At 34.0% G+C, this 25685-nt stretch overlaps 1 protein-coding gene across 4 annotated transcripts in view; it reads left to right on the top strand.

Moving 5' to 3' along the window:
- Positions 1-25685, top strand: part of CNKSR2 (connector enhancer of kinase suppressor of Ras 2) — a 370581-nt gene that overhangs the window by 312617 nt on the left and 32279 nt on the right. The window lies entirely within an intron of this gene.

Genomic DNA, 25685 nt, shown 5'->3' with positions numbered 1-25685 from the left:
TGAAGTCTAGGTCAGTTAGGCCAGCTGACTTGCGCCAACATTGATGAACCATAATTACTTGTTTGGTCCCCCTAAAGCACTGGACCTCCTTAAAGGATACAGACTGCCTTCCACCCATTTTGCAAATATACAGGACTTTGATTACAGGATGTATTAGTATAAGTTCTTTTTTGGGGGAAGGGGGGCGTGTGCAATTTCTTTGTAACTTTTAATTTTCATATAATTATCAAATTACTGAGAAGTTGCAAAACTACTACAAGGAGCTGCAAAATACTCAACCTACATGAACCAACTATTTACATTTTGTTCCATTTATCACTGTCTCTGGAAACACTTACAAACATGTGTCTTTTTTTTCCTGAACCATTTAGGAATAAATTGGAGATATGTAAACACATTCTTTGTTAGGACATTCTCCTAACAAACCGCAGTACAGTGTTTGAAATCAAGAGATTTAACATTGTTGTAATACTATTGTCCAGCCTATGATCGATATTGAAATTTCATCAAATATCCTTTATACCTTGTTTTCTACCCTGTCCGGGACCCAGTTTCAGGGTCATGTACCACATTTATTGACCATATCTTTGTAGTCTCCTCCAATCTAGATCTGTCACTCAGCCCTTCTTTGTCTTTCTTGATCTTGGCATTCTTGCAGAGTCTGGGCCAATAATTTTGTAGAATGACCCTCAGTTTGGGTTTGTCTGGTGTTCCATTGGGATTAGGTTCAGATTATGCATTTTGGGGAAGAATGCCACAGAGGTCACATTGTGTTCTTGATGCATCATGTCCAGAGGCTACAATGTCCGTCCACCCCAACACTGTTGCTGTTAGCTTTGACTTTTTGATTAAGGTAAGGTGTGCCAGGTTTCTCAACTCTTATTCCTCTGTAATTAATAAGTAGTTTGTGAAGTAAGATTTTGAGGGTCCAGCAAGCAGACACAGAGATGTAGTCTGGAGCACAAAGATATATTGGGGTGGTGCCTGTTTAAGAGGGAGGAAGCAGGATTGGGCAAGGAGAGACACACACGGGGTATAGACTGGATGGCACCTCCACTGACCTAGTAGCTCTGAAGCAAAGATTGCCTGTTGGAGAAGTTTTGTGTTGGACAGGAATGGTCAGTCCTCAGCCCCTCGTGCTCAGTCAGTGGCTGGGGCTGCTGGAAAGAGCATGGCTACAGCCTAAATGCTGCAGTGGCCTTGCAGCTAAGCGACCAGCCCTGAAGCATGTATGTGATCTATGAGATCACATACATAAATGCCATGTTCCTCATTAGAGTCATGCTCACTAATTTTAGCATCCATTGATGATTTTTTAACTCATCACTCTTTCCGTATTCATTTGACATTGTAAATTCTTTATCACAACTAGAAAAACAACTCGAAGCTCACAGGTTACGAACAGGTCAGGAGCTTCATATTGATATCAGGTTTGGTTCATTGAAAATGAAAGTCACTTTGGAGATTATTGACAAAAAAATATGGTAGACCTCCTTTTATGCTATAAATTTTATTCCATTATTTGATAGGAATTAATTACCTTCCACCAACAAAATATCAGTGTTGCTTATAATAAAGTTCATATGTTAAGGTGGTTTCCATGTGGAATATATTTTAGCCATCTCCATGAGGAACATTATAAGGGAAGCATTATAAAAGACATACTGTTGGTACAGGAAAAATAATTACCATCCATTACCTGCCAGACCCTCTCAACATTCACATTGTTAGAGATCATCCAAGAGTCTTGGGGAAGAACTATTTAGAAGCCATGCTAGGCTTCTGTCAGAATCTGGTAAATATGATAATACATGTTTAATAATACAATTATTTCCAAAGTTAATAAAGAAATCATTTTCTAAAATGTAACTGAAGATGAATTAGAAACTTCATTTCAGCTGTCATCCAGGTGCCACACAACTGCTGAAACAGTATGTGGGATTGGGTTATTATTCTGTAAACATGTTAGGGAAAATCCTTCAGGTTTTTCCGCAGAGGATCTCTCATTGGATAGCTTTGATTTTTTTTTTTCTTTTAGTGTCTCTTTTCTGTTGTATTTTTAGCCATAAAGATACACTCCTGAGTTGGTGATTTTTTTTTCCCTTCTGTTTCCCAAATGAGTTCAGTGAGCACTTATTCAGTGCTTTCCTTCTTTTTCAATGGGTTTGCTCTTTGTCAAATAATTGTGATAGAACAGAACAGTCCCAGGAAGTGTGTCAGTGAATTTGGTACATTTTGTCTTTGTGGTTAAATATTGTGGGACAATTCAGACTATTTCATTGGTAGTATACTCTCTTTCAAAGCCTTGTTTCTTCCTGGGTATTTTTCCATAAATCTTGCCATTTAGTGCCTCCGTATACTTTAACTGTTCTCAACAGAGCAGTATATTTCACATTTCCCTAGAAGATGTTTCTTATTTAGTGGAATGTATGTTCACCTTTATCATGGCTTTTCTACATTGCTATTTCTTATATTTTGGAGTGTGCAATCAGCTTTATAATCATGTTCTCAAAAGAATCTTTAAGGTTTAGTTAAGGAGTGCCATGTTGATGGCTGACTTGGACTGGCTGTTAGGAATAAATATTATAGACTGCATGTTCAATTCAAGCAGCTTGGTCCTATGTCAGGAGAACGTAAGTTATACACTGGAAAGAAGCTGCTGCCATTACATCAGCCTCCGACCTATATGCATGCCTTCCAGCACACAGCCCTATGCCACTGCCTGCTTAGACAGGCAGTAGACGTTTGTTCAAATCAAGGTCCAATAGCAGTATGTTACTCTCCTGCCTGAGGCCAGCATTTGGTTTGACCTACTAATTTGTGCTAGTCAGGTAAAGACCTGTGAAATAAGTTTAATGTCTCCAGTTCAAATGTTTTACACAGTTTGCCAAGAAATTAAAAATAAGAAGTACCAGGTAGGTGGTAGGTAGGCAGAAGAAGTAATGGAAGAAAACATGAAAATATGGCCTATCTCATACCCTAAGGGTAAATAATTGTGACAGCAACCAAAAACCCCTTTCTTATCATATTTATATTGTGAGACCTTTATATAATATGATAGATATTGTATAGTGATTTAGAGTTTACAAAGAGATTTTAGAAGTCTAAATCTGTGACTTAAATTTCCTTATGGATAAGGATTTTCAATTTCCTTATGGATAGGAAATTTGGCCTTCTTTTGAAGTATAAATTTGGCCTACTTTGTAACAGACTTCATCTGTTTTCTCATAGTCAAACTACCTTTTGTCTTCTTTTGAAATTCATTTATTTAATTGAATCATAATGTGATTTTCCCAGCCTGAAATCATTTTAGTCTAAAATGGATGGTACAAAAAGTACACAGATGAGACCTGTCTTGTTTTCCTTTGACTGAAAAGTCAGCTTGCATATTAATTATACTGACCTATTTCACTGGCATTTGGGAGAAGACAAGTAATTTCCTATTATCCCAGTTAGCAGTTTTGAAGCTTATTGAGGTGTGGGCCTTTATAACACCTCAGTTAAATTAAATTATAAATTATGTCAGCATATGCAAATTTCAAGGAATATAAATCATAAAAGCATGGGATAAAGTATAAAGATATACTTCAATCAGAACTCATCTGCCATAAAGCTAAAAGACCATTTTGATTAATGCTGCTTGAAGTCTGCTTAGAATTTTTCTCTTTTCTTTGTCATACTAGGCAATTTAGATGAGGTTTTTGAAAGATTTATCCCTTAAGCCTGCTGATTTCCCTTAGAGGTGCTCTTTCCTGGCCTCACATTCTTGGTGCCTTCCTTTACTCATTGTCTTAGAGATAGCCTACCAGTATTCACACTTAATTTACACATATAATCATATTTACACATATCATAAGATAACATCCAAAGAGTCAAAGACCGGACTTTATCTTTAGTCCTTTTTTGTAAGATCAAGGAAAACTTTACCTGGATCTCTCCAGCAGACTTATCCCCAAATTTCATTGGCCAAAGTTGCAAAACATGCTCATGCCTAAATGGCAAGGGAAATGGAATTATTATGAGTAGTTTAGAATAATGTTGATTTGTTTTTAAGGTCACGAAGTAAAGAAATGTACTTAGAAATGTACTTAGAAATCTAAAGCAAAACCTAGGTCTTTTGTTGGGGGGATAAAATGTTATAATGTGTATAGGTTATCTGCTGATATATTTGATACTTTCAAAGTGATATCTGCTGAGAAATATATTTTAAAGTGATTTTTTTTTTACCTAACATCTTTGCACACCATTGATGACTTAGGAGCTGCGTAGAATATACAGCTCACTTGCCTAATATCTTAAATTATCTAGGCAGAAGGGCTAGATAATGACTACCAATACAGTGAAGAAGACGCATTAATTCTCAACAATCATTTACAACCTAGTGTAATTTCCTGAAGATTTTTCTAAAAGCTATGAATCTTATCTTTAAGAAACATTCAGGTAGCAGATGTATGGGCAACGGGAAGATATACCCTGAATATTAAATTGTGTTCAAGGAAAAAAAGGAGCCAGTTGAAAATAAAAATGTTACAGCACTTTTTATTGTTTTATTTATTGTCTGCATAAATTATTCACAAGCACAAAGAGTTTAGGAGAGCATAATTGTTAATAACATTTTAAATTATGGTTCAGTTCTAAAGGGACTAGATGAAGAAGGATATGAGCAATGTGAATGAAAAGACGTGATAGAGTCAGAGAAAAAATAGCCAAAACCTTTAACAGGTCAATTGTATAAAGTTTAAGAACACCATCCTTGACTAGTTATGTAATAAGTATATTTAAAAAAAACAGAAAAATATATAAAATAGTAAATGAATATTTCCTTAATACCGTAATATCTGATTTTACAAAAAGACTGTTAGGGAGCCATAAAACACTGAGGATTAGTTATGAAGAAGAATCTAGCTATAAGTCTAAAGATGCTGGTCATAGATTGGATTTTCAATCACTCCTGCCTCACTTTTTGGTTTAAATACTGAGGAAAAGTTATTGTCTTAATTGACAGTGAATTCAGACGTGGGGGGCTGTTCTGGGGTAAATTTAGTGGCTTTACAATGCCAGAACTCTCAGTTAACTTTTCTGTAATGCCAAGAGGCTTTCCCCCTTGGTCTCAAGCAACAGCTCCAAGCATCACTTCTCATAAGATAACATCCAAAGAGTCAAAGACCGGACTTTATCTTTAGTCCTTTTTTGTAAGATCAAGGAAAACTTTACCTGGATCCCTCCAGCAGACTTATCCCCAAATTTCATTGGCCAAAGTTGCAAAACATGCTCATGCCTAAATGGCAAGGGAAATGGAATTATTATGAGTAGTTTAGAATAATGTTGATTTGTTTTTAAGGTCACGAAGTAAAGAAATGTACTAAGCCCTTGTCATTACTTTCTGCAAGAACAGCTCTACTATTATGCATGTTGTCTTCAAATATGTTTGTTCAAGCAATGTTTTACTCTTTTAATATGTATATGCAAACACCTACCCCAGGTCACGTCACATTATAAAAAAGTCTTGGGAGTATAGAAATGTTAGATATAAAAAAAGAGGGGATAAATATTCTGAAAATATGGCAAGTCTGATATTTTTGTTGATGACCCTTGAAATGAATAAGTATTTTACCATAAATGATCCTATCTTAGAGTATCTGAAGACAGTCCTCTGTTCACATCCTTGTTTTGTCACCTTGCCACTTACAAGTTGATTGATCAAGTTATTTCACACCTCTAGACTTCAGTTTCTTCATTGTTATATGATAATAGTACCTACCTTTTGAGTTTGTGTGATGGTTAAATGAGGTAATGCAGGAAAGGACTTAGAGACCACATCCAACACATTGTAAGTCTGTCCAACAGATGTTATGTAATTATATGTAAGTTTTATGCAGATTTGGATTTAAACAAAGGAGCCAATTTCCCTACTTAATTAATTAGTCAGTGGCAGAATTCTCACCTGCCATGCCGGTTCAGGGTTCCTTTCCCTGAGCCTGCACATGCAAAAATAATAATAATAATGAGGGCGGGCCGCGGTGGCTCAGCGGGCAAAGTGCTTGCCTGCCATGCCGGAGGACCTCGGTTCGATTCCCGGCCCCAGCCCATGTAAAAAACAAACAAACAAACAAAATACAATAAAACAAGAAAGTGTTTGTTTCCTTTCCTTCCTTCTATCCTTCCTTCCTTCTCTCTGTCTTTCCTTCCCTTCCTCCCTCTCTCTTTAAAAAAAAAAAAAAAAAAAATAATAATAATAATAATAATAATAATAATAATGAATTAGACCTGGCAAACCTCACTAAATAGTATTTTCTTGGCAACATGACCTCTCTTTGTTTGGTTCTAGCTATTGAATTGACTCCTGGATTGCTGATTTTGAGGTCAAAATGATGAAATATCAGCAATTTTGTATGTTTCAACTTAATATATTAACCGAGTTCTTGGCACTAAAATAGAAATGACCCTCGTTTCACATTTTCATCATTCACTATTCCTTTCCTTTTTGACTTTGGACATTTGGGAACCCAAAAGAACCCTTGAACTTCCAAATAGCAATGACCTTATCATACATATTTACTGAAATATGTATTTATAGATCCTGCCATTTGGGTCTCGGTTCAGATATTTCCCCACAAAGAATACTTCCCTTACAACCAAGTATGACCCAGAAGCCTGCACCCACCACCACCATTCATCCTCTAGTCTGTTACCCTGTTTTATTTCCTTCATAGCTTTATTTTACTGTGGGTTTATTATAGATTGTTCACTGGTTTATTTTCCAAGTGCACTCACCAGAATATAAGCTTCTGAAAACAGGGATGTTATTCCTGTCTTGTATACACAGTCGATATAACAGTACATAGCATATGTAAACCAGGCACTATTGAATGAATCAATAAATGAATGAATGAATGAACAAGTAGTAGCCAGCCTTCTTTGTCACTAAATTTGTTTCCATTCTATTGTAGAACACTTAAAGCTCAAGTTACCATTTTAGCCATTGTGTGACATAAAATAGGAATCCAAACATTACAAATTTCTTTAAGTATTTTGTGAAAGGTAAGACAGGACTGCATCTCTTCAGCGTATCTTCCTGCTGAAAACCACAAAACTGGGATGTTAGTAATTAGAATTAGTGCTCTTTGTATTATGGCTCATTTATAGTCTCCTTCTCTAATGTTGAAACCATTCTCCTATATTGCTCCCATTTCAAAGAGGAAGTCTACAAGAATATGACATGTGAAATGACTATTTCATTGTCAAAAACAGTTAGAAAACAGATTTTCCAGCACCCCTAAGCAGTTGCTCTTCCCACCAAAACATGCTACTTGTGGAGAGAAGAATGATTCAGACCCATACTAGTTCTTAATTCACAGTCCTGAATTTCCCTTGTAAGTCATCTGTCAACTAGTTTCATTGTAATTAGTTTGTAAAACGTGTTAAAATTGCAACTTGTAGTAAAATGACCAATAGCCCTGTATCAGCCAGGAAAAAAAAATCTCAGAAGTGTGAATAAGTAATGAAGCCCAATTTAAATGCAAAAGAATGAATTCTAGATCCTATCAAGTCATACCAGAAGAAGATGGGGCCAGATCAGAATTAAAGCTTACACAAAAGGACGACAACCCATTACCAGCATAGGAAAAAAAGTGATGATTTACATTTTTTTAATACCAAGAAAGATGATGATCCATTTCAGCCATGATATTATTTGTGACTGTTTTCACACATCAAAAAAGCAAACCACTTTTCAAATCATTAAAAGCAAATTGTCAGTTTCCGAGTTGAGTACTTTCTAGCTGATTTTACGAGGACCTTTCCTAAGTTCATTCTCTTTTTACCTTAGTCACCTTTGCCAGAGAACACTGAAGGTCACAGATGCCTCATTTTTGTCCCTCTGCATATGAAGCCTATTTATGTGCTTACCTACTAGAAAACACTAGAATTTCACTATAAAACATACCTTAGAAATCTTAAAATTTCCCCATATTTTTCAGTTGTTTAATTCAAAAGTAATAATAATTTGCTTGTAAAATAACTAAATCTATAAATAATACCATTATGAAAGTTAAAAGCAACTCTCCTTCCTTTCCAGAAGTAACTACTGACAAAAGTTAAAGTTTTAGATTTTAATTCTGGTATGAATTGATTTTCCTCATATATTTTTTCTATAACTTAGTGTGAGTAGGAAGGTAAGGTGTGGTTTGGATGATTTTTTTTTTTTTTTTTTTTGCATGGGCAGGCACTGGGAATCGAACCCTGGTCTCCAGCATGGCAGGCCAGAGCTCTACCTGCTGAGCCACTGTGGCCCGCCCTTTTTTTTTTTTTTAATCTGTGAGATTAATTATGTAGTTTGTTTTTATATTTCGGTTTATTAGGTTTATATTCTTTTTTTTTTGCATCGGCAAGCACCAGGAATCAAACCGGGGTCTCCAGCATGGCAGGCAAGAACTCTGCCTGCTGAGCCAACATGGCACCACAGTTTAGTTTAGTTTAAATTAGGGATTTTTTCTGAAATTTATCAGAAGCTGTCTTGCCTAATTGACTGGTACCTTGGTGCCATATGAATTTTGCCTAGCCTTCTTTATGGAGGGCTTCCATACCCTCAGCTTATCTCAAAGCTCTGTGATGAAAACAGGTAAGCCATAACCAATTGGCTAAAAAAAAAGCAAATCTAGCTTTCAAGAGCCAGAAAGCAGAACTGGCAAATGGGTTTCAGAACCACTGAGTCTGTTAGTCAGAGTTTATGTATGGCTTTTAGGTTCAGTTATTAAACTAAAAAACATCTTCCTTAGTTATTTTTTCTAATGTTCTCACTATTTTCATTCTTCTGGCCTCTCAGGCTTTTTTGCATTTAACCATAGGTGCATCTTAGCCCTAATATTTGCTCTTAATAGTTTAATCTATTATACCCAGAAATTTTTCCTTTAATGGGAAAATACTCCCATTAGCATGTCATTCAATAAAGAAGAGGTGGCAAATATATTTAAGTGGAGAAATGGCTAAGTTGATCATAAAAAAATAATATTTTAATATTTAAACCTCATACTTGAGAACGTCTAAAAAATTCTTATCTCAGAAATGTAATGTGACAATTTTGTATATACTAGATATTTGTTTCTATTACAAACACAAAATGAAATCAACTTTCTGTATTATTTCATAGGAATTTTAAGAATACTTGAAAATGAGTGACATTTCATCAATTCCCTAACATTTTGATATCTAGATTTAGCCTACAGAAGTGTAAAATAAGCCTCCATACTGTACTTTTGGTTTGCTGTATCAATATATAATACAGTTCTAAGCATGTATTCACTCATTCATATCATTCATTCAACAGATATTTATTGTTTATTTACTACATGCCAGATACTATGTTAAGAGTATATCTAGCTCAAGCTTACTTACAAAGAAGATATGTAAATAAGAAATAAGATAACATAAAACAAATAATTCAAAGTATACAGCGTATTTGTTACCCCATGTCAGAATTTTCCCTAGTGACCAATTTATAATTTTATAAGAATAATTCTTTGAGAGATAACATAAGATACTCTATTTTCATTTTATTTAGAATCACTTTTGCAAAATTCAGGACACTGGTTAAAATCAGATAAGATCACTTTTAGAGATGTTTCTAATTTGGGTTATTCCTTAAACATTATGGTTGGGAAATGTGCATTCTGGTTACTCATTTGTGTTGATTAACACAAATCAGATGTTTAAAATGAAATGAACATCATATTATACTGACCATAGACTAATATTTCTTTGATGATTGAGAAGATGCTTCCTAATTTTACAGTACAGCCATTATAGAATTTAATCATTTGAGAAGGCTATTAATAGAGGGAATATTATTAGCAGAGTACCAAATACAGAAAATTATATACTGTATTTTAAATGTCTCTCCTAGGAAAATTTGAAACTTAACATTTTTAAGCATTTTTTCACTGTCTTCTCTGCTAAAAATCTCTAATCACCCATGATTCTGATTCTGATATTTTTAATGTGCTAGTTCTCTTTTGATAAATCATCCATAGACTATATTGATTTAATGCTGAAGATCTACTCATTTAAGACCTGCAAATTTTCTCATCTGTGACTTTATTGGTTCTTTTCGCTGAAATTTTTTTCCTTAAATTTTGTTGTTGCCTTACTACCCAAGACCTAATGTAGAGTCTATTCTGTAACTTATAAAATGGACATTTTAAAGCAGTCATTCACCTTGGAATTCTTTGTGAGAGAAAATAGGCCATAACTTCCATATCACTAAACTTAAACCTTGCGGCTTTTCTTCCTAGCATGTCTCCTGTTTTCAACTTGTTCTTTAACAATGCCGACACACAGGGTTGTAAATGTCTTTTCTAAGGCAGAACAGGGAGGAGGCATAACTTGGAATCAGTGTGGCTTTAATACAGTCCTTCTGTAAACCATGACAATAAGTCCCACCCCTTACTTTGGACTCTCTTGTCTATTTCATACCCTATGTAGTTGCTGGGCGGCCTTCTCTTGATTTAGCATCTTAGGATCTAAGACTCATGATGGTCTTTTATTAACCTAATTAGAAGGCTTGTACCTCAGCACTACAGGTAGGAAGGATGTTTACCATTCCCAAAATAATTCTGTAGAAGTGCTGAATAATTAAGTAAAAAGCTAGCCTTAACTTTGAATGCCTATATAAATTTACAGAATCTTTTTTTTTATGTGTTACTGTCAGTGATGTCTTTCTGTGGTAAATGCTACAGAATCTATTACCAGTTATAGTTTTTTTTATTGGGATGGGCATATAACTTGTACCATGTTGTATGTAAGTATATTACCCTCTTATCGTAGAACTAAAGAGTTTTAAGGCACTTATGTTCATCCTGCCACCCAGTACAAAAATACTTTTCAATATTTGAAAAATTGTAGTTGAGCCTCTGTTTGAATAATTTTAGTGATGCAGAATTTGCTGCCTCCAAATGCAGGGAATTCCATGTTGGATAACTCTAGCTAGAAAGTTCTTTGTATTGATATAATAGCTGACTTATAAGTTTTCTACTCATTGTAGATCTTGAAATTGCAAGTATTTAAAAGGCTTCATATGGAAAATGGATAAGCTAGTTTTTAAAATCCCAGAGGGTAGAAATAGGTGGAAGTTACAGGGAGGCTTATTTTAGACTGATATAAAGAAAAACATTCCAATTTGCCTATAAATGGAATAACTGGTCCTGTGAGTTTAGTGGGCTCCCCATTACTCAGAGTGTTTAAGAAGGAACTAAATAACTAGCTACCAGTCAGTGATTCCTGAATTTGGTAGAAAGTTTAACCTGATGGCTTCTAACTCTAAGGTTTTGCGGTTCTGTTCTGCCTCACAGTTTGCCCTTAACACAGCGCCCTGCACTGTGTTATTTTTGTTTTCTCATCTCTGAGCTGAATGCATTATAATTGCCTTAACTTTATGCCTGTAATATGAGTTCTAGATAATACATCATCCTGGTTACCTCATCTATAACTTGTTGTTTTATTTTGGTGACCCCAAGCCAGGTGTGTTGGGGTTATTACAGTGACCTAGATATCTTTTGTTAACATGTTCCAAGCATCCTTTCTATGTTTTATTTTTTGGGGGGCGGGGTGGGGGGCAGGCACTGGGAAATGAACCCAAGTCTCCGGCGTGGCAGGGGAGAATTCTGCCACTGAGCCACCATGACCCACCCCCTTTCTTGTTTTTTAACTGTTTCATTGATTAAGGGAAAACATTTTTAAAGAAAACGTATTAAAGAAAAAAGGACCAAAGTCAGAGCCTTATAGCATTCAACTTGAAACTTTAATTTCATTTGCTCATTCAAAGTCCTTATGTGGATTCACCTAACAATAATAGCATTCAATCCATATTACAGTATCTTTATTCATAAGGATATCATGCAAAATTTTCATCATATGCATGATACGCTGCCTATGGCATTCTTCCTATCTCCCAACCTAGAGGTAGTGTCAAAATAAATGTTTTAAATGCTTCATTTTCATTGAATCCACATTGGTTTAAAAAAAAAAAAAAGGAAAGAAAGAAACTTTGACCAAGTCATAGTCTATTCTAAAATTTTACCATATATCTGTATCAGATTTATCAGTATATTCTTTGTAGAACCTGGATTTTATTTATTTATTTATTTGGTTTATTTGGGTAAGGGAACTCTCCCTTTAAGCAGTAAGTCTCAAGGAATTCTGACAATGGCCCTGAGAAAATTTAGATAATTTCCAAAAAATTCTTTCCATTCCTAAGGTTATAACCTATTGTTCAAAGGCAATTCAAAGTGGTTCTTAGTAGTCCCTTATCTTGAAAATCATTTCTTTTTTATTTTTCTAGCTTGAAGACTTTTCTCCTTACAGAAAAAGGCTAAAATATCATTAAAGCCCTATGGTTCTACTTTCTTTTGTCATTTATTCTTTCATTAAACAAAACAAGAAGAAGAAAGAAAACTTTTTTTATCTTCATTTTTTTTTCAGAAGCCTCAGCTGGACATTTGCCCTCCTATTACTCTTCTTACAAGCAATTGGTATTATTTTCTGCTTGTTTATTTCTAATAGCCTCTCCTTCGATCTTTTATGAAATTTCCCTTAAACTAAAGCTTTTTCTAAGGAATATTCTTTTTAATTAACTACCTTGACTTCAGCTCTGTCTCCTTTCTCTCTCTTAGGGATGGTTTACATTTATATAATTAGACTTTCCTTTTCTTTTTCAACTACCAATCATTGAAAATTTCAGTTTGTCTTTTTAAAGTTTAAAACTTATTTTTTATATTCTAGGACCTATATCTGACCATGTGTTCTTGTTCCTAATTTACAAAGTGAATTTTTTTTAGTCCCCTTCATGTCTAGAGTACCACTTAGTTCTTTCCTGTTGTTGACTGTTAGATCTCAAATAGATTTTACTCATTTCTTTGTATTTTTGAGACGTGAAATTATCAGAGATTTAATGTATACCATGATTACTTATATGTATTAATCTCATTTTAATGCACTAAATCTTGTAGTTTGTATATTGGCTATTTAAGCAAATAGTACTGGCATCAGGTTATATAGTTTCATATGTTTTTTCACTTTTAGAGGGTTTCATAGAAACTGACTCAGCAGCTTTTATTACATAAATAATGGGAAAAGTGGGCCTATAAAAATTAGGTTACTTAATTAGGATATGTAAGAATTTAATTCTTTATTCGTACATCCCTCAATCAGTTTCAGAATGTGCCAGGATAGAGTACTGAAACCCTTCTGACCTTGGCCATTTATATAGTCTAGTGAGCGAAAGGAAATAAGCAGACCAAAGATTTCTAGTAGCTTATTCTTTTAGACCTAAGCTCTACTGCATTCAATGGGTCCTACGAATTATCATTTCTATACTGTGACCCAACTCACATCCCTTGTAAATTATCACTTTAGATTCTAGGAACAAATTGCATCCAAGCCTTCATTTTAAGACTTTCATGTAAGGTAATAATGTCAGGGTACTAAAAAACTATACTATCAATTTCTGCTCTAAAAAAGCTTAACAAAAATGAGATAAGTGTTTGTGTTTACTAGATTATCTTGCTATAATGTATCCAGTGCTAGCTAGGTGTTGCCTATCTATAAAAAGCAAGAATATTTCTTAAAGATCATCTCTTTTATGATGATTTTTAGAGAATACATGGTAACATTCCAGAATGGGTGAGTTAATGAAAAGTAGTACATCATATTTTCCATGTAACTTGAGATTTTCACAAAAATCGCCAGTGTATACATCTTCCAATTGAGTAATTGTCATATAGCTGCTGGCAAAAATATATAAATATACTAGAATTAGCCCTTCATAAGTTGTTTGCCTTTAGTTCACTCAACATGTGTATATTAAACAAGGTATACAGCATGTACTTCACTGTTATGGAACCCAGAGTAAATAAATATTAAATGAAATTATTTCATGGATTTATAGCTTACAAAATACTGCATATTGTTGAAAGAAGAAAGACATCAGTGTCCAAAAATTAGTTTCTGGTCATTTATAATAGGGGAGATAAAAAAAAACTAGCAATTTTTCTATCGTTTTGATCAGTGAGTTTATAAATGACTTTCATGTACTAATAGTTTGATAAATACACCCCAACAATGATAGACAGCCAATTTACATGAATCATTCACTGCTTAAACATCAGTAATATTTCCACTAGTAGCATAGAATCAAAGCCCTCAGTTTCTGAAATGTGTAAGAAAGTACTGTGCATTACTGATATTCAGAACTACTTTTTTAGTATATTAAAACATTTGACATCAAATCAAGAACTTGAGACCAGTTGATAGATAAACTATTTTCACAAAATGCAGAAAGAGCTATTCTGTTTTCACTCTGTGTCTTAAATTTTAACAAAGAAGGAAAAAGAAAGAATGTAGTTTGTTCTATTTGACTATCAGTAAAAGCCTGCCCAGCTGGGCTTGGCTATCATACCAAAGATGAATCATAAAGGCAATCATGAACCGGGTGTTTGAACAGGTCATATAATTGAGAAATGGCTAAAACTCAAGAACATTTTATTGTATTTGCAGTTGAGTTTAGTGGAGTTAAAATAATGAGAATTGTGCCTATAAAGTAATAATTGTTATGGCTAAAGAATCTGTAATCCTTTTCTGCTATGACCAAGAATAGGTTTTCCTCTTAAGTTTTATATCATGAGTTGTTCTATTGGTTTTCAAGTTAAGTAGAATTCTGATGATGTATTAATTAATCTACCTAATCAAACCTTCTATTTCTTGCTCAATTTCTAAATTCAGAGCTTGTCTTAGATTGAGCATATCAAACATACTGGTATATTACACATAATTCAGGTGGTTATAGCGCAATTAAATGAAAGTGTGAGTGATATAAGCCATTAGGTTTGAGTAAGGCAGAATATTCATTCCTATGTTATGATTGTCTCTAATGAGATGACTGAATATTTAGAAAAGCTATTTAGTTGATTCAGTGATATAAGAAATTAGATATTTTCCATGATTGGAGAATGTTTATTTAGAATTGAAACTCTCAACTTAACTTTCAAAAAATTTTAAAATAAAAGCATGTCATTCTAAGAATAAAAAAGGAATGAAAGGATGGGTAAATCATTTAAATCTTTGGGTAAAAGTTGGCTACTCTTTTTTTTGTTAAATTTTTGATATTTTTTGGTATTATATTTAAAAAATTTTGATAATTTTTGATATTATATGAGTATATAATATGGAATTTTAAAATGTTAAAACCATAATTAAGGGTTATGTCATAATAGTAACTATTTTGCCTGACTCCTATGACATAGAAATCTAGCCATTCCAAATCTGTAAAAGGACTAAGTTTTGGACATAGCAATAAACCTATAACAAGCAATTTAGCTGCAACACCTACTAACATCTTTCCAAGATAGCAAGGTGATAAGATTTTTTGGTAGTAGTTTCTTCTAATCCACCTCTTTCAACATAGGAGGACCTTTAGCGAGTGGATTTTAGGCTGTATTTATAATTGAAAACTCATACTGAGTCTTAGTAAGGTTTTAACTCACCCTCATCTACTCTTAATATTAATAACATGTAAATAACTTAAAAATCTCAGTCATTCAAAAGAAAGCACCCTTTAACAATGTTTAGACTATTACTTTATAAAATATCTAAATCATCTTTTTTTGCCATAGCAGTGACAGATAAAGCATCTTTTGACCTCAGTGACCTAACTTCCTAAGATTCCCTAAGATTATCTGCCACATAGTTCATACCAAAGACTTTAATTAGATCTTCTTATTTCAATTGACAATTTAGTGAGGGAAAGCATTTTACCTAGTTGTTTAATAGAAGTCTTTATTCAGTGTTCAGTATGTACCCCATACACTTAGACATTGAATAAAAGTGTATTTAAATGATTCAATTCTATTCAAGTAGTATTTATGGAGCAGACAGCCACAATGCCCTATGTACCCCCTCTGGTAAGTGTTGGGAAAACAAAGTTACTAAAAAAAAAAAGAAAAAAATCACAGAATCAGTAGGTTTATCACCTAGTAGGAAAGCAAAACATCCAAATGTAACAGTATAGTATATTGAGCGTTTTAAGAGATGAACATATTAAGTTCCATGAATGCACTTAGAAGGGCTATTTTGTGATATCAGACAAGGCCTCACATAGGATGTCACATTTAAGCTCCATGAGTAGGATTTCACCAGGAAGAAAAAAAAAAGGATGGGCGTATGGGTTACATATATTCTGGGTGATGAAAAAAATACCATCAGCAAGGGCAAAAATAAAGAATAATTTAAGGAATATATGGCTTATAATGTAGATGAGTAGAGTTAAGACAAAATTTTTCTGGAACTTAACTACGGAAGTCCTGGTATACCATACCCAGAAGTTTGGATTTTATTCCAAATTACATGATGGGGAGCCTTTGAAGATTTCAGTAGAAGGCAATATAATCAGATATCACTATGGTGGCAATGTAGATTTATTAGGGTCGGAGAATAAAGATGGGAGGGACACCATTTAGAAAACTATCTCAGCAATCCAGATGAGAGAAATAACTCCTCTGTAAATGTGGGGACAAAAAGTTATCTGCTCAGAGGAAGATCCATTGGTAGAGAGCAGGGCTTGATGAGTATAATAGAAGCTTGACACACCCTCAGTGGGAAACTAGTAATTGTTCTGACTGAGCACTAATAAAAGATTTACTAGGTAGCCCTGAAGGACTTGAAGTCACAAAATACAAATTTTAATGGTGCCAATCAGCATGGCTATACAGTTGTCGCTAGTGATGCTTGGTGATCAAGCAGGAGTAAGAAAGCAGTACTATTTGAAAGAGTCCACGTAGGGCATAACCAAGAGAGTGAGGAAATTGAGAGGTTTAGTCAGAGTGGTCCATATTGGATAAGAAAGTAAATTCAGGAGGGGTCTTGGTCCTTGAAAGAGCAAAGAGTAGACATAGAAGAAGAGAAGGAAAAAGTTTTTATCAGGAGAGGTTAAGGCTAATACTTCAGAAGTGACATGGCTTACCATGATGGCAAGCTCAAATGTGTGATATTTTTGGATTTTAAAGCAAGAATCCAATACAGAGAGCACTTATTTTAAAGCAAGTCTTCAGTATCCCTCTTTATGTTCACATCTTGAAGGGGAAACTCTTTGAACATTTTGCCACATTACTATGTAAAGTGAACTAATCTAATGGCAAGAGGGAAACACCCATTAATATGGGGGTGAATCCCATTCATATTAATAGAATTTATTGTATGTTTCAGTTGTTCAGTGAAATATTCAATGAGTACATTATGGAGAATTGAAAATTCAAAATGTTTTAACTTGCTACCTTAATCCTAAGGCGAATCTCTTTAACTCATTTCACTCAGGTTTACATTTGTCTTTATGAAACTAGAATAAAATATTTAAAATATGATACAAGGACATTCTTCATGAAATGAATAAGTTATAGGTATTTGTCCTTTTACTTTCACTGTTGTCTGAAGAAAACTCTTAAAATTCCTATGGACAATACTCTGTTAAAGTGAAAGACATTTAAGTGATTTATCTTTTCTATAAAAGTTTGCTACCACATTATGGACTTAAAATGCAGTCTATAAAGCCTGGTATGCCCATAAATCCAAAATTTTCATTCTTTTCTCATGTAGAAAGATCTTTTCCTACATGGAACAAACACTAAATTATAATTAACTTCCATAAGGTAAAGCAAATACATCTATAATATATATGATGCCTTTTGTTTAAATCTTAAGGTTTATTGAACACATTAATCTTTTAAAAATAATAGCTAAAAAATTTTCATGCGTGTTTACTATGTGTCAGGCATTGTTCTAAGAGCTTTACATAATATAGTCCATTTAATCCTCACAACAGCCCTATTAGGGCAATAAAATATTACTTCCATTTTATAGATGAGGAAACAGTTTAAATAACATGACCTAAGACTCCTGGCTCATTAATAGCACATCTGAGACTCAGACCTAGTCTGACAGCACAGTGGATGCTCTCAACCTTTTATTACCCCCTCAAATCTATAATTTTAATTCAGGTTAAAAGTTAGCAAAATGTTTTCTTTCAAATACTTTTTCTTAAGACTCTGTAGAAGAAACTAAGATGTTTATTTTAGACTTTATCACAGCAGGTCAGGATCATCATGAATATGCTTCATGAAGTAAAGCAAAAGCCAATCACATTTATACTGATTTACCTTTTTTACTAAAAATTTTAATTAGTGTATTTTCAAATTTTAACTACTAGATGTCCAAAAATCATGTACCATGATATATTTATAAATAATGAAACAATTCTATCACTTGAGTCAAAACTCTTTCTTAGTATTTTAAGCATTGACATGATTCCTTTTATAGCTAATTTGTACCAAGTTAATGTTAGGATATTAAGAAAACTGCTTTCCAAGAGTTAAGTTTTGAGGCCAATTTGAAAAGTATTTCATGTGGTAGCCACATTAATCAACAGTTGTTATTTTAATTTTTCCTTCCAAGTTCTACTTTTTCTGTCTTCTTAAAAAATAAAAATCTTTCTGCATTTTTTTGTTGGTATCTGTTAAAGAACCTTTTTTATATATAAATTATTAGAATGGGTGGTTAAAAAAGCAGTAGATTTCAGAGAAAAATTGGAAACTGCCACTGTACCAGTTTCTACTCACACATGCCAAATCTGATGTATTGTGGGTTAATGTATGCACTCTCATGATAAAATATTGCTTCCATCACCTACCACAAATCTGAAGAGTTTATTCATGTGACTTGAAAGGAACTATTAAAAGATATAAGCACACGTTAATCTATTTCCAACTACTAATTTCTCATTTGCAGTAGGCATTTTAGTGAAATAATTTGTGAAATTCTCACATTCTCCACATCTTCTTTCAAGATATTGCATTTGAAAGTACTTTATAAAGTGGAAAGTAAAATACAAATGTTAGTATTAAAATCGTTATTACTGAGCTATCAGGCTAAATTGGTTTACCGTCAGAATATTTAGACTAAATTGAAGAAGAGTCAAAGTTGCTCAATGCTATTTCTTAGGGTATTTTTTAAAGGAATACTAATTAAATTATATGATATTTTGCAAAAACAGCAAATGCCTCCATTAAACTTCTAACTCCTCTTAATTTAAGAAAACTGAATTCAGAACTAATGAATAAATTACTACTTTTAACACATGTGTTCTGACTTACAATTTGATGGTTTAGTAGTAATTCAATGTGAGTATCTATAACCCATCTTTCTTAGCAGATTGCCGTGGCAACTTCTTAAGTAAGGTACCAGTTCACTGGAGCTTCAGGCTAAATACAGAAGCTGCATTTGATTTCAGCTTGTCTGTTTCTATGGGGAACAGTGTACCACAGTTCTTTCCACTTACCAGACTGACTTTTTCATCATCGTGGAGACCAGATCTCTCCCACACAACTAAGATCTGAAACCATTCCTAATAAGGCTAAGGATTTAAGGATTTCTATAACTAAAATATGTTATTTTGTTTAAAAGAAACTTCCTACCTCTACTTTTATTGTATTTATTGATTTTCCACAAAGAAAAAGCAGACATTCTTTTAATGTGCTGAAGATTTACAATAAGAAGAAAGAAAATGCCATCATGCCATTTTCCTTGGTCAGGTTCTGATTTTATATGTATTTATGGTACATATTCTGCATAGTCATTTATTATGGAATAATGCTTCACTTCAAATTATGTGACAGTATTCCTAAGTAGTAAATACAGTTAATGTACAATTGGTGATGGTCTTAAAAAAAAAAGCTGCTTTTAATATTTTCTGGATTGTTAATGATAATCCACAATTTGGAGTATCCTTGCTAGAGAAAAAGACTGAATTATTTTTGTTCTCTCAATAGAGAATATTATACAATCATTGTCATAGGAAGAGATGACTGAAGAGTTTGTGGCCAAAAAATATACATGAAAAAGGTATTAGACAAAGTAGTCAACATTGTTAACTAATAAAAATATCATTTTTTTGGAAAAATGCTGCTTTTAATTTTTTAATTTTTTTATTAGAGAAGTTATAGGTTTTTGCAGAAAATACAGAGTTCCCATATACCCCACCTCACACATAGAAGATTCCCTATTATTAACACTTTGCATTCATGTGGTACCTTTCTAACAATTGATGAAACAAAATTATAATTATTAAACCATTAAGTATAATCCATAGTTTACATTAAGGTTCACTATTTGGGTTGTACAATCCTGTTTTTGTTTTTTTTAATTTTTATTTCAGCAACATATATTCAACCTAAAATTTCCTCTTTTAACCACATTCAAAATTACAACTCTAGTTTCAGTCTCATTCACAGTGCCACACTACCACAACCACCACCCACCACCAAAATCACCCCAAGCAGAAACTCTGTATCAATTAAGCACCAGCTCCCTACTCCCTACCCCCACCCTGACTCCTGGTAACCTATATTCTAGTTTCCTGCTCTGTGAGTTTGCTTATTCTAATTATTTCTTTTTTGTGAGAGCATACAATATTTGTCCTTTTGTGTCTAGCTTATTTCACTCAAAATGATGTCTTCAACATTCATTCATTTTTTAGCATATATCAGAACCACATTCCTATTAGAGCTCAATATTACTCCATTGAATGTATATACCACATCATATTTATCCATTCATCTATTGATGAACATTAGGGTTGCTTCCATCTCTTAGCAATTGTGAATAATGCCACTATGAATATCAGTGTGCAAATATCTGTTCAACAAAGTCCCTTCTTTCAATTATTTTGGGTATAACTAGAAATGGGATTGCTGGGTCATATGGTAATTCTATACTTAACTTGCTGAGGAACCACCAAACTTTTCCACGGCAGATACACCATTTTGCACTCCCACTAACAATGAATGTTCCTATTTTTCCACATCCTCTCCGACACTTATTTTCTGTTTTTTTAATATTAGCCATTCTAGTGGGTGTGAAGTGGTATCTTATTATGATGTTGATTTGCATTCTCCTAATGGCTTGATGATGTTGAGCATATTTTCATGTACTTTTTTGGTCATTTGTATATCTTCTTTGGAGAAATGTCTATTCAAGTATTTTGCCCATTTCTTAATTGAGTTGCTTCCATTTTTCTTATTGAGTTGTAGGATTTCTTTATATATTCTGGATATTAAACCCTTAATGGATACATGGTTTCCAAATATATTCTCCCATTCTGTAGGCTATCTTTTTTACTTTTCTGATGAAATTCTTTGACACACAAAAGTTTGTTTATCTTGATAAAGTCCCATTTGTCTATTTTTTTATTTTGTTGCTCATACTTTCAGTGTAAAGTCTAAGAAACCATTGACTAACATCAGGTCCTGAAGATGATGCTTCCCTATGTCTTCTTCCAGAAACCTAATATTTCTGGCTAATATATTTAGGTCTTTGAGCCATTTTTAGTTAATTTTTATATATGGTGTGAAGTAAGATTCCACTTTCATTCTTTGGCATAATGATATCCAGTTCTTCTAGCACCATTTGTTAAAGAGATTATTCTTTCCCCACTGATTGGCTTGGTACCTGTGTCAAAAATCAGGTGGCCAGAGATGTGAGAGTTTATCTCTGAATTCTCAGTTTGATACCATTGATCTATATGTCTGTCCTTATGCCAGTACCATGAAATTTTGATTACTGTAGCTTTATAATAAGTTTTAAGATCAGAAGTGTGATTCCTCCAAATTCATTCTTTTTTTTTTTCAAGATGGTTTTGGCTATTCAGGGCCCCTTACCCTTCCAAGTAAACTTGATGATTGGATTTTCCATTTCTGTGAAGAAATCTGTTGGAAATTTGACTGGGATTGCATTGAATCTGTGAATTGCTTTTGGTAGACTTGGCATCTTAATGATATTTAGTTTTCCAATCCATGAATACAGTATGTCCTTCCATTCATTTAGGTCCTCTTTAATTTCATTTAGCAATGTTTTCTGGTTTTCCATGATAAGTCCTTGACATTCTTGGTTAAACTTATTCCTAGATAAATAAAAAAAACTGATGATAGTGGGCATCCTTGTCTTGCTCCTGATCTTAGATGGAAAGCTTTTACACTTTCACCATTAAGTATGATGTTAGCTGTGGGATTATCACATATGTCCTTTATCATGTTGATGAAGTTTCTTTCTATTCCTAGTTTTCTAAGTGTTTTTAACAAGAAGAGGTGCTAGATTTTGTCAAATGACTTTTCTGTGTCAATTGAGATGATCGTATGTTTGTTTTCCTTTGTTCTATTAATCTGGTATATTACATTAATTGATTTTCTTATGTTGAACCACCTCTGCATACATGGGGTAATTCCCACTTGATCATGGTGTAAAGTTATTTTAACATGTTATTGGATTTCTGTTTGCTAATAATTTGTTAGGATTTTTGCATCTATATTCTTAAGGGATATTGGTCTGTAATTTTCTTTTCTGATGTTATCTATCTGGCTTTGGCTTGAGTGACATTGGCCTCATAGAGTACGTTAGTATGTGTTCCCTCCTCATCAAATTCATGGAAGTATTTGAGCAGGATTGGTGTTAATTCTTCTTTAAGTGTTTGGTAAAATTCACTAGTAAGGCCATCTGGTCCTGGGCTTTTCTTTATTAAGAGGTTTTGATTACTGGTACAATCTCTTTAGTAGTTACTGGTCTGCTGAGATCTTCTATTTGATCTTGATTCATTGTAGGTAGTTTGTGTGATTTGAGGATTTTGTCCACTTCATCCAGATTGCCTAATTTGTTGGCATACAATTTTTCATAATATCCCCTGATAATCCTTTTTATTTCTGAGGGGTCAGTAGTAATGTTCCCTTTTCATCCCTGATTTTAGTTATTTGCTTCTAATTAATTTTTCAGTCTAGCTAAAAGTTCATCAATTTTATTGATCTTCTCAGAGAACCAACTTGGTTTTGTTGAATCTATTTTTAAAAGATGTTTATTGCAATATCTTCACACACCATACAGTCCATCCAAAGTATACAATCAGTGGCTCACAATATCATCACGTAGCTGTATATACATCACCATGATCATTTTTAGAACATTGGCATCACTCTAGAAAAAGAAAAAAGAAAAAAACTCATGCATCCCGTACTCCTTGCCCCTCCCTCTCATTGACCACTAATATTTCAATCTACCCAATTTATTTTACCTCTTATCCCCCCTATTATTTATTTATTTTTATCCTTTTTTTTACTCATCTGTCCATACCTTGGATATAAAGAGCATCAGACACAAGGTTTTTACAATTCACAGTCACATTGTAAAAGTTATATCGTTAATACAGTCATCTTCAGGATCAAGGCTACCGGAACACAGCTCAACAGTTTCAGGTACTTCCCTCCATCCACTCCAATACACCATAAGCTGAAAAGGTATACTATATAATGCATGAGAATAACCTCCAGGATAACCTCTTGATTCTGAAATCTTTCAGCACTGACACTTTATTTTCTCTCATTTCTCTCTTCCCTTTTTTGGTCAAGAATCTTTCTCAATCCCATGATGCTGGGTCCCAGCTCATCCTGGGAGTTCTGCCCCACATTGCTAGGGAATTTACACTCCTGGGAGTCATGTCCCATTTAGTGGGGAGTGTAGTGAGTTTACCTGCCAAGCTGGTTTAGAGAGAGAGGCCACATCTGAGCAACAAAAAGTTTCTCTGAGGGTGATTCTTAGGTATAATGCTAAGTAGGCTTAGCTTCTCCTTTGCAGTAGTAAGTTCCATAGGGGCAAATGCCAAGATCAAGGGCTTGGGTTTTTAAATTGGTTGTCCCCATTGCTTGTGAGAATATCGGGAATTCCCCAGATGGTAAAGTTTAATCTCCTTTTTGCCCATTCCCTCAAGGGAACTTTGCAAACACTTTTTTATTCTTTGTCCGCATTACTCTGGGATGTATCAGGGTATCATACTAATCTGTACAAACCAACAAAATGTCACTCCCTATTCAAGATTCCATGTAATTATGGTGTTCAAATAAACTGACCATACAAGTTAAATTAAGTAGTGTGCTACCAAAAATATAAATTTTGTACCAAATAAATATCTCTCCCTTTTGTTTCACACAGAAGTTGAAGTTTTAAAATAAAAATCATATCATCCTTTACCCTGTATTCTAATTTACCTGAGTCCTATATCCAGATCAGCTTCACTCATACTTTAGTTGAAGTCTGATCACATTTTAAACAGTTGGTATATGGGGTAATGCTGAGTTTCATAGCTTCAGTGCTCTAACTGTCTCAGGTGTCGCATAAATATCTGAAGTTCGAATGACCAGCCAGGTTATACACAAATAACTCATCATCTCAGATTTTAGAAATAACAATTATAATTCTGGAATAGATGTGGCTACTGTAAGAACTTACAGTCTAGGACCCTTTACAATAGGCCTAACCTGATAATCTGTGCTCTTGATTTCAATTTTCCAAGTTTATATATTACAGTTAGTCCATTTGAATGAGGCATGATAATATTTGCCTTTTTGTTTCTGACATTTAATTCAATGTGCTGTCCTCAAGGTTCATTCAACTAGTTGCATATTTCACAACTTCATTCCTTCTTGCAACTGCTCAGTAGTTCGTTGTATGTATGCACCACAGTTCCCCCTTCCATTCTTCAGTCAATGTACTCTTAGGCCACCTCCATCCATTGCACATCTCGAACACTGCCACCATGAATATCCATTCAAGTCCCCACACTCAGTTCCTCCAGGTATATACTGAACAGTGGGGTTTCAGGATCATATGGCAACCCTATCCCTAGCCTCCTGTGGAACCACCACACTGCCCTCCAAGGAGCTCCACCTCTCAGTTTTCCTACCAAAACTGAATAGGTACATCTCTTTCTCCACATTTTCTTTAGCACTTGTATCTCTCTGTACAATTTTAAACAGTTTTATTCACATATCATACAATCCAACTTAAGTAAAGACTCATGGTATAATCACATAGTCATGCCTATGCCTTCACCACAGCAGTCTATTTGAGGACATTTCCTATTCTTCTGCAAAGAATCCCATACCCCTCCCCCATATACCCCACTTATTGACATTCAGTTATGGCGTATTGCCTTTGTTACATTAAATGGAAGCATGTTACAATGTTACTATTAACTATAGACCCTAGTTTGCATTGATTGTATTTTTCTATATACCATCCTATTTTTATCACTTTGCAATATTGACATTCACTTATTCTCCCTCATGCAAAAACGTTCTAATATTGGTACATTTAATCACCATCATTGTCCACTTCAGGCATCGCTAAGTTATACCATCTCAGTCTTTACCCTCTATCTTTCCTTCTGGTGATACACATGTTCCCAGCCCTCCTCTTTCAACCATACTCATACTCAGTTTCATTCAGTGTACTTATATTGTTGTGCTACCATCAGATAGTATTGTACTATCCATTTGGATACTATCCGGATCTTTACAATCTGTCCTATTGAACATTCTGTACTCCTTCAGCACTAAATGCCCAATCTCTACACTCTTTTCTGTCTCCTGATAACCTGTGTTCTAAACTTTAACTCTCAGAGTTCACTCATTAATGTTAGTTCATATTAGTGAGACCGTACAGTATTTGTCGTTTTTGTTTCTGGCTAATTTCACTCAGCATAATGTCTTCAGGGTTCATCCGTGTTGGTGGTATGCTGCAGGACTTTATTCTGTCTTACAACTGCATAA

This window comes from Tamandua tetradactyla, chromosome X (genome assembly GCF_023851605.1).
Source record: "Tamandua tetradactyla isolate mTamTet1 chromosome X, mTamTet1.pri, whole genome shotgun sequence".
Lineage (NCBI taxonomy): Eukaryota > Metazoa > Chordata > Mammalia > Pilosa > Myrmecophagidae > Tamandua > Tamandua tetradactyla.
The sequence above is the reverse complement of the archived record's forward strand: the minus strand, read 5'-3'. Positions and strand labels throughout refer to the sequence as shown.